Here is a 10,701-nt window from a genome sequence, read left to right on the forward strand (position 1 = left end):
AATGCCTCAGTGTTGCTGAAAACATTCAGGTGACATGCGTAGATATTGACTTGGGATGCATTAGACACAAGCAAACGTTGGGGGGAGAGAAGGAAGAACCCATGAATTTTGTGTCGTGAACGGACAGGTAGACTGAAGACGACTCTTCCTTTTGAGCATTAGGTTATGAGAATCCACTACTGTCCTGTGTGTGCGTGCTCACTTAATTGGATTTAATTTTGTGATTAAAAAGTGAAAAAAAACTCTAAATATGTGACATGTGAACAGAATGGTTTAAATGAGTCATGAATGGTAAGAGAGAACTGATATGAAAACTCTTTGAGCCTACAGAAGGTTTTATAAAGACACTGAAAAGGGATGTCTATAAGACAGGACTAGACTGAGTCACAGTGACAACAGTAAGGGGTGATGTTGGAAAATTAGGAAGAATGAGGCTAACCAGTCTCACTGATCATGGAAAGAAATGCGGATTTTATTTTAAGAGCAATGAAAATCCATTGAAGGGTTTAAGCAGCGAAATAAAAAGATCTAATTTACATTTTTTAAAAGAGTGCTCTCTGTACAAAGCTGAATGGATAAGAGAAGGGCGAAGTGAAGGAGGAATTTTGTATTAGGCCAGGGGGAAGCAGATTTGGGGCTTGAACTAATAAAGAGTTTTCAGTAAAGGCTTATAGTATCCCTTGGATATTTTATAGTACCTTCCCTTCAAGGATAATCCCTATGTATCTTTCAAGTCTCAACATTATGATACTGCTAAGAGAAGAGATTAAATTATCAAAAGAATAGATTATCATTGACACCTCAGTCTCTACAAAGTCTTTTTTCCATTAATGTGAGAATCAGTTATAATGAAAACTATAGAGGCTATCAGTGAACATATACTTAGGATTATTATTTTCCATTGAAAAGGGCCTCAATCTGATAATAAGTTAATAAGAGTAATGAGTATTTTTTGGTGATATTCATAAGTACTGTAATTCTTATAGCTGTGATGTACTTGAATTAAGTTGGTTTACTAGGAAAATGAGAGAAATTTTCAAAGGTACACACCTTTGCATTCATACACAACATTGCATACTTTTCCATGAGGCCACTCTCTGCCTGATATGAGTCAAACAGGGTGAAAAAAGACCACATTATCAACCTAGTTAATATCTGAGGCAACAGAGCTGATAAATTACAAGGAGAGACTACAGAGCATGAAAGGTGAATAAAACAAGGTTAAAGAAAAATTTCCTGTGGAATAAGAATATAAGAATAAGTTAGAGAAGCCTGAATACTCTTTAAAATTTATTCAGTTAATTTACCTTTACCTACTTGTGTTCAAAACAAGATTCATCATTGTTAAAAAATATATAAGGAAATTAAAAAAGACAAAACCTTGTTCTTACATTACATATTGTTTCGAGGATATTTTTCCATGACTTTATAAATATTTTATTTTTATTGCATATTTTCTATAATCATTGTTCCTCTTCTACCCTCTTCTACCTACACCTCACCCCCTCATCCCCACAATCACCACACTGTTGTCCGAGTTTATGAGTTGCATTTCTTTGCTTGATTCCTCAACCCCTAGTCCCCCAAGAGCCGTCATTCTGCTCTCTATGAATGACTCTGTCTCTATTTTACTTGTTAGTTTAGTTTCTTCATTAGATTTCATATACGAATAAAATCATATGCTATTTGTCTTTCTCTGACTGTCTTATTTCACTTAGAAAATGTTCTCTAGGTCCATTCATGCTGTCAGAAAGGGTAAATACTTTTTTTTACAGTTGAGTAATATCCTGTTGTGCATATGTACCACAGCTGTATTACTCATTCATCTACTGAAGGACTCTTGGGCAGCTTCCAAATCTTGGCTATTGTAAATGACACTGTAGTGAACAGAAGGTGGCATATATTGTTTAAAATTAGTGCTGTTAGGGTTTCTTTGGATCAATTACAGAAGTGGAATCACTGAATCATAAGGCAGTTCCATTCCAATTTTTTGAGGTAACTCCATACTGCTTTCCACAGTGGCTGCACCAGTCTGCACTCCCACCAGCAGTGCACAAGTGTTCCTCTTTCTCTACATCCTTGCCAGCACTTATTGTTTGTGGATCTCTCACTATGATGCTGTGAAACTAGAAATAAATCAAAAGAAGAAAACTGAAAAATACACAAAGACATGGAAGCTCAATACCATGTTATTATACAATGAGTGGGTAACAATAAGATCGAAGAAGAAACCAAAGATACCTTGAAAAAAATGAAAATGAGAATGCAGCGACCTAAATCTGTGGAACATAAGGAAAGCAGTCTTAAGAGAGAGGACAATACAAAGCATTACAGGCCTATCTCAAGAAACAAGAAAAAACTCAAATAAACAACTTAACTTCACACTAAAAGGAACTTGAAAAAGAACAACAAACGAAGCCCAAAGTTAGTAGAAGGAAGGTAATAATAAAGATCAGAAATAAATGCAATAGAGTCTAAAAATCAATACAAAAGAACAGTGAATCTAAAAGATGGTTCTTTGAAAAGATAAACAAGATTGGTAAACATTTAACCAGACACATCAAGAAAGAAAAAGAGTGGGCCCAAATAAATAAAATCAGAAATGAAAGAGAAATTACAACTGACCCTAAAGAAATAAAAGGATTATAAGAAAAATATTCCAGACAACTATATGCCAACAAATTGGAAAACCTGGGTGAAATGGATAAATTCCTGGAAACATGCAATTTTCCAAAGCTAAATTAGGAAGAATCAGAGAATCTGAATAAATAGCTTACAACTAATGCAGTTGAAACAGTAATAAAAAAAAACTTGTGACAAACAAAAGTTATAGAGCAGATTGTTTCCCATGTGAATTTTACCAAACATTCTGAGAACTAACATCTCTCTTCCTCAAACTATTTCAAAAATTGAAGAGGAGGGAAGACTCTTAAGCTCATTTTATGAAGCTGACATTATCTTAATTCCAAAACCAGATAAAAACACTACAAAGAAAAAAGTCATAGGCCAATATCCCTGATACTAGCAAGCCTAATATAGTAATACATCAAAAAATCATACAGAATGATCAAGTGGGATTTGATTTATTCCAGGGATGCAAGGTTGGTACAATATTTTCAAATCAATAACCATGATACACCACATAAAATGAAGGATTAAAAACCACATGATCAATAAATGCAGAAAAGTCTAGCATTGATATATGATAAAAACTCTCAACAAACAGAACATACCTCAATGTAATAAAGACCATATATGACAACACTACTGCCATCATCATACTCAATGGGCAAAAACTACAAGCATTCCCATTAAGATTTGGAACAATACGAGGATATCTGCCTTTTACCTCTCTTATTCAATATAGTACTGGAATGCTTGCCACAGCATTCCAGTACTGTGTCCTAGCCACAGCAATGAGACAAGAAGAAGAAATAAAAAGCATCCATAATGGAAAGGAAGAAGTAAAACTGTCAATATGTTCAGATGACATGATATTTTACATAGAGAACCCTAAAGACTTCACCAGGAAAGTGCTAATGGTGATAAATGAATTCAGTAGGGTATCAGGATAAAAATTAATATCCATAAATCAGTTGTATTCTTATATGCCAATAATGAACTCTCAGAAGGGACAATTAAGAAAACAATCCCATTCGCCATTGCTTTAAAATGAATAAAATATCTAGGAATAAATTTAACCAAGAATGTTAAAGGCCAGTCCTGGGAATATTATAAGAGGCTGAAGAAAGAAATTGAAGAAGATACAAATAAGTGGAAGCATATATCATGTTCATGGATGGGAAGAATTAACATTATTAAAATGTCCATTGTACCCAAGAAAATCTGTAGATTCAACACAATTCCTACCAAGACACCAAGGAGATATTTCACAGAGTGATAACAAGTATTCTAAAAATTTATATGGAACCACAAAAGACCCTGCATAGCAATGACAATTTTGACAAAGAAGAACAAAGTTGGAGGAATCACACTATCTAATATCAATCTATATTATAAGGTCATTGTAGTTGAAACATCATGGTACTGGCATAAAAGCAGACACATAGATCAATGGAACAGAATAGAGAGCCCAGAAATAAACCCACACCTTCATAGTCCATTAATATTTGACAGAGGAGAAAAAAACATACATGGGCTAAAGATAGTTTATTCAATAAATAGTGTTGGGAAAACTGGACAGATACATGTATAAAAATAAAACTAGACCACTTTTTTATGCCACACACAAAAATAAATTCAAAATGAATTAAAGGTTTAAATGTTAGACCTGAAATCATAAAAATCTTAGAAAAAAGTATAAGCAGTAAAGTATCAGACATTGTTCATAGTAATAATTTTTTTCTGGTTTATCTTCTCAGGAAAGGGGAGCAAAAGAAAAAAATAAATGAATGAGATTACATCAAATTAAAAGGTTTTTGCACAGCAAATGAAACCATTGACAAAATGAAAAGACAATGCATGGAATGGGAGAACATATTCACTGATACAAATAATAAGAGTTTAATATTCAATATTTCTAAGGAACTTATGAAAGTCAACACCAAAAAAAATCAAACAATCCAATTATAAAAAATGGGCAAAGTTTCTGAAGAGACACCTCTCCAAAGAGGACATATGGACGGCCAATAGACATGAAAAGATGCTCGATGTCACTAATTATCAGAGAAATGCAAATTACTATCCACGACTCTTTTTTACAAAGGTCTGATTAGACCTTTCATTTCCATAGAGATATATGGAAAAGGAGGGAAGGAGAGAGAAAACATGACAATACAGCAGCCAAGCAAGTAGGCAGTGGCCCCTAATTAGACTCCCAGAACCGGCCCCTGGCTCCTCCATGAAAGCATTTCTAGTTTAACAGGGATTTTCCTCAGAACTCTCCTCTATGATTATCCCATCCATATACACATACAAAGAATAGTCAAAGTAACCCCCATGTAATGAAAAGGAAGAGTACCACCAGAAAGAATTTCTATAGCCAGATTTTAGACACTGAGAAGTTAAGAAGGAAATATTTTAGATTACAAGAATTATTTGGGAGCTCCACTTTTAACATAAAAAATTGATAATGCCTGCTTACTTGTTCATGAGGTTAATACTGGCAATTAAAAAACAGAAAGCATAGAGTACTTGAAAGCTCATTTGAGCTTCACCAAATTTACGAAAGATAGTCTATAGAAGAACTCCACACGAATAAGATATTTTTCTAATTCAAGTTACTACAATGTAATGTCAAAATTCAAATTATAAAATTGTGTATGAGTAATGTTATTTCATAAATGTATTCTAGAAAAATCAAAATACAAAATTTTACTTGCTGATTTTTCTTAAAGAATTATTTAGAATGTATATAGGAAACTCTATATTTTTATAATGGTCTACTTGTGCATTGAGACTACCTTAAATTTGTTTCTGCTCATAATTAATCAGGTTTAACAGTATTGCATTTTATATTGATTAAATGGTTTAAGTCCTTGGGCTATTCTGACTTAAAGATAAATTTCTTATAATATTTAATGATTTGAAGAGTGTCTGTGTAACTAAAAATTAATTTAGAAGATTGTTCTGAGGAGTAACAAAGAATACAAATAGAAGGGTTTTTTGTTTGTTTATTTAAGCGTATTCTCTTTAGGATTACAACTATGTTTCTCAAATGCTATTTTTATCATTTAACAGATCTGTTTGTATGCTTACAATTTACTAATTGCACTTTTTTCAAAAATATATTAGTTCTCAATAAGAGTTTTGAGGTTGATATGATTATCAGTGAAATGAGAAAAATCCAAATAAAGTCTGCCTTTATTATCAAATTTCACAGATAAAATGAATATTTTATTATTTAAATATTCAATGAGAACATTGTAGACTTCACGCTGCTAGTCAATGAGATAAATGAAAAACTAAATGCAAATTATAACAAAATTATAAATTATTTCCTATCCTTAATATATTCAATCAATCAAAAATATGTATTGAAATCGTTCTACACACAAAACATAACGATGGGTGAATTCATGGATCTGCTTTAAAAATTACCTTCAATGATTCATAATTGAAGAGAAGAGAACTCACATGTATAAATGATTGTAAAATGTAACAAAAATTCTTTCAAATAGGTAAGCAAATAAATTATAAAATCAAATGATGAGAAATGTTGTTTCCATCTGGAAAATATTACAAGGGAGAAATTCACTTAGAACCTAAATTTTACACTATGAAACACTAGTAACTTTTGAAAAATCATAAGTAAAAGAGGTGAAATTATAGATAAAGTCAGCCTGGTGAGAAAAGTGAAGGCATGTATAGTAAAATGCCAAAACCAAACAAATAAACAAACAAAAACTTTAACTTGGCTATACTATAGGCATATGTAACAGAGTAGAAGAGTGTGAAAAGAACATTAAATGGGATCAATAAGTTCTTAAATGCAAGGTGAAAAACTGAGAGATAAGGAATTGTTGAGCTCAGAGCTATAGCTCAGGGATGTTATTTTGGTAGTTACAGAGGTGGGACTAAAATGTAAATTAAGGAAATACAGAGCCTGGGCCAAGGCAGCAGCAGAAAAATGAATAGAATGATTCAAATAAGACATGTTTTTTGTTTGATTTTGATTTTATGCAGGGAATAAATGACAGTGATGATTAAAATTTTGCATTTGCATTTGGATTTATTTAGAGTATAAATGTTGAGTTTAACCTTCCAAATATTTCTTTAAATTTTTGTGCCCTGCAACTAGAGATGTGGACTTTTATTTCTAGCAGTGATTTATTTGATATAAGAGACAACGGGGCATCCTTGATGCACAACATCACTAGCCATCAGAGAGATGCAAATTAAAACCACAATGAGATACCACTTCACACCTGTCAGAGTGGCCATAATAAACAAATGAACAAACAACAAGTGCTGGTGAGGATGTGGAGAAAAGGGAACCCTAGTACACTGTTGGTGGGAATGCAGACTGGTGTAGCCATTGTGGGAAACAGTATGGAATTTCCTCAGAAAACTAAAAATGGAACTGCCTCTTGACCTGCTAGTCCACTGCTGGGTTATACCCTGAGAACCCTGAAATACCAATTCAAAAGAACCTGTGCACCCCAGTGTTCATAGCAGCACAATTTACAACAGCCAAGTCCTGGAAACAGCCTAAGTGCCCATCAGTAAATGAGTGGATCAAAATACTACGGTATATTTACACAATGAAATACTATACAGCAGCAAGAAAAAAGGAGCTCCTACCCTTTGCAACAGCATGGATGGAACTGGAGAGTACTATGCTAAGTGAAATAAGACAGGTGGTGAAAGACAAAGATCATATGATCTCACCTATAAGTGGAACCTAAACAACAAAACAAACAAATGAGCAAAATAGAACCAGAGACACAGAAATAGAGAACAAACTGGCAGTGACCAGATGGGAGGGGGGAGGGGGATAATGGGAGATGCAGGGGATGGGTCAAATCAAGGAACACAAGGACAAAGACAAGCTAGCAGAGGATTGAATGTGGGAGGTGGGCATGAATAGGGTGGGGGAGAGCAATGGGGGAAATAGGGAAAACTGTAATTGAATAACAATGAAAATAAATTCATAAATAAAAATAAACTGAGCTGTCACTTTAAAAGAAAAGAGACAATGGGGCAGAGAAATTTATTGTAATCTTGAGGCAAGTCAAGATCACTAAGAAAAGCATGCAGTTACAAACAATCAGTTGGTCAAAAATGAGTCTGGAAGGACAGTGACGATGATGTAATTCTGAATTAGATAAGTTCTAATAGAGATACTAGTTAGGAACTGAACAAAAAGTATATAACTGAATAGATGAAGGGAGAAGAACATTTGTAAGAATGGGAGAGCAAAGTGGACTTGAGTATGAATTGCTATAGATGTCAAAGAGAATTACAAAGAAAAAAACAGCTGTAGGATTTTTTAAGAAAGAGGTAAATAGATACTGATATCCTAAGGCAGGATATCAATTCAGTTCAATGCTGGAGTAAAAAACTGTGCAAAATGTAAGGAGGAGAGAGAATGAGATATAAGACTTTAATTAGAGGTGCATGTAATGATATCTAATAAAAGAAGTGTGATGAAACCAGTGTTAAGAATATGCGTATGGCCCTGGCCAGGTGGCTCAGTTGGATTGAGCATTGTCCTATACACCAAAAGGTTGCAGGTTCAATTCCCATTCAGGGCATATAACTAGGTTTCTATTTGATTCCCAATCATGGCGGGTATAGGAAGCACCAGACAGATGTTTCTCTCTCACATTGATGTCTCTCTCTTTCTCTCTCTCTCTCTCTCTCTCTCTCTCTTGCTACCTTTCTCTCTCTCTCCCCCTCTTCCTCTCTCTCTAAAATCAGTAAACATATCCTTAGGTGAAGATTTAAAAACAGAAAGAATATCCATATGTAAACCTGATATGCTACCCAAGTGTTAACTAAGCCAAGTATCTAACAAGTTGAAAAAAAATGTACTTAAGATTGCTTTTTCATTTTTCTATCACATTCAAGTGTAATTCCTCATTTTTAATTAGATTGTAAAATCACAAACATATATGACATATATGTCACAGAAATGATGAAAAATTAAATTTCAGGGAAATCTCTCATTAAAAATTACTGACAAAGCAAGAATTGAATATGAGTGAAAAAGTACATATATCATTGTCAAAGAGGATCTTAATTTAGCAGATAACTTTGTCTCCTAAAATATATTTTACTGAAACATCTCTAATTTTCATACTATAAAAATTGTTTTAACCACTATTCATAGATAAACATAGTAATATAGATTATTGTTTGTCTTAAATCCAGTTGAGGAAAGAAGAATCCCATGGGCCTTAATGATTTTACATTTACTAAGATATTTTACAATTATTATTCAAAGGAGAAAAAAGTCAAGTAATATAGGCTTTACTATACTGTGTTTGTTAAATTAAATAATTTGCATCATCCAAACTAATTCATTTTATAAAAGAGAACCAATTATATAAATAATCAAATTTAAAGATGTTTCAAATGCAGAATACACAAGAAAATTGGTAAGTTTTTGAGCAAGGAAAGAATTTTAATTTTACATTAACAACAAAAAGTATATTAGTCATTTTCCTTAACAATGTAGCTATATTTTTCATACTTCAGATATATTTTTAAGGTTACATTTAGATGATTACTGATTCTAGGTGTAAAGATATTATTTCTTATATATCAAATACAATGGAAATATATGTGACTTTTATTACAAAAAACTGATAATACAGTGAAACATGTATCTTAAAGCAAATAAGAAAGATTTTGACTAATACTTAGAAAAAAATACATGAAAAACTTTAATTTTTTTTCTTGTAATTTATTTTCTTATAATCAATCACTTTACTATTATATGGTAATAAATGAAAAAATATAGTTTCAGAGATTACAAAATGCAAATTAATTTGTTTGCCTTTATTTTATTTATTTGGTTTTGTTTTTTGTAGTTTTTGCATATAATGAATTTATTCCACATGAATTTATTTAAACAAGCTGGAATTCCAGTTCCATTATAAAATGGAAGAAAGCCCTGACTGGTGTGGCTCAGTGAACTGAGTGCCGGCCTGTGAGCCAAAAGGTCACCAGTAGGATTTCCAGTCAGGGCACGTGCCTGGGTTATAGGCCAGAGGCAACAAGCGGATGTTTCTCTCACACATCGATGTATCTCTCCCTTTCAGTCTCCCTCCCTTCTGCTCTAAAAATCAATACATAAAATCTTAAAAAAATAGAAGAGAACTTTTTGGAAAATTATATTAAGTTTAAAAGTAATAGGGAACAAGCAAAAAAAAAACCAGACATTTTTATGAGTGTCCGTAAGGAAAAATGTTATATCTTTTACAGTGATACGGCTTCCATATATGTAAACCTAAAAAAAATGCCAACGTGAGAGGCAGCAAGATCCAAAAGAATAGCTATTGTGGAAGCACTGACGCAGGCAGAAACCCAGACAATGTCCCGACTGGAGGTGAAGGCAAGGGGTAATTGTGAGAAAGGGATGGCAAACAATGACATCAGTAGAAGGACTACTGATGTCCTAGTTATTTTTATAGATACAGGTAAGTTAACAAAGGGACACTAATTCTAATGAATGTTTTTAATTTTCAGTACATCAGTCCTCAGTCTGGTAGACATAGTATCTGTTTTTTTATTATCTTTGTAAACAATTCATTGGGATACTATGTTGCTTTAGACCCAGTCCAAAGGGTTATTTTTGTCCCAATTTAAAGTCCCAAAGTTTTAAGGAATAAGACAAGCAAGGCAGTTCCTTTGTGATGGCAGCTCTGACTCCATTTTAAAGTGGCTCTATTTTTATCCATGTTTTCTTTTCTGTTCATTCAAGACATTTTTTGAACCTGTTGGGAGACTGTCCTTTCCACAAAGGCCTGTTTAAGTGAATAATAAAACATTTTATATGCTGTTGGTTCATATTTGGTGATATCAGTCTGAATATCCAAAATGAATTCTGGTTTGGATTATCAATTCCATATGTGTTAGGTGTTAGGTGACTAGAACTTCATACTTGGCTATACAGATATGATTTTTAATGATATTTGGCTATCTACTCAGTTTTAAAACTATAATGAATAATTCAAAAGAGGAAGGTAGACATATAACACAATTCTGGATTTAATTCAATTTAGTTTATTCTTA

Source organism: Desmodus rotundus, chromosome 11, assembly GCF_022682495.2.
Source record: "Desmodus rotundus isolate HL8 chromosome 11, HLdesRot8A.1, whole genome shotgun sequence".
Taxonomy (NCBI): domain Eukaryota; kingdom Metazoa; phylum Chordata; class Mammalia; order Chiroptera; family Phyllostomidae; genus Desmodus; species Desmodus rotundus.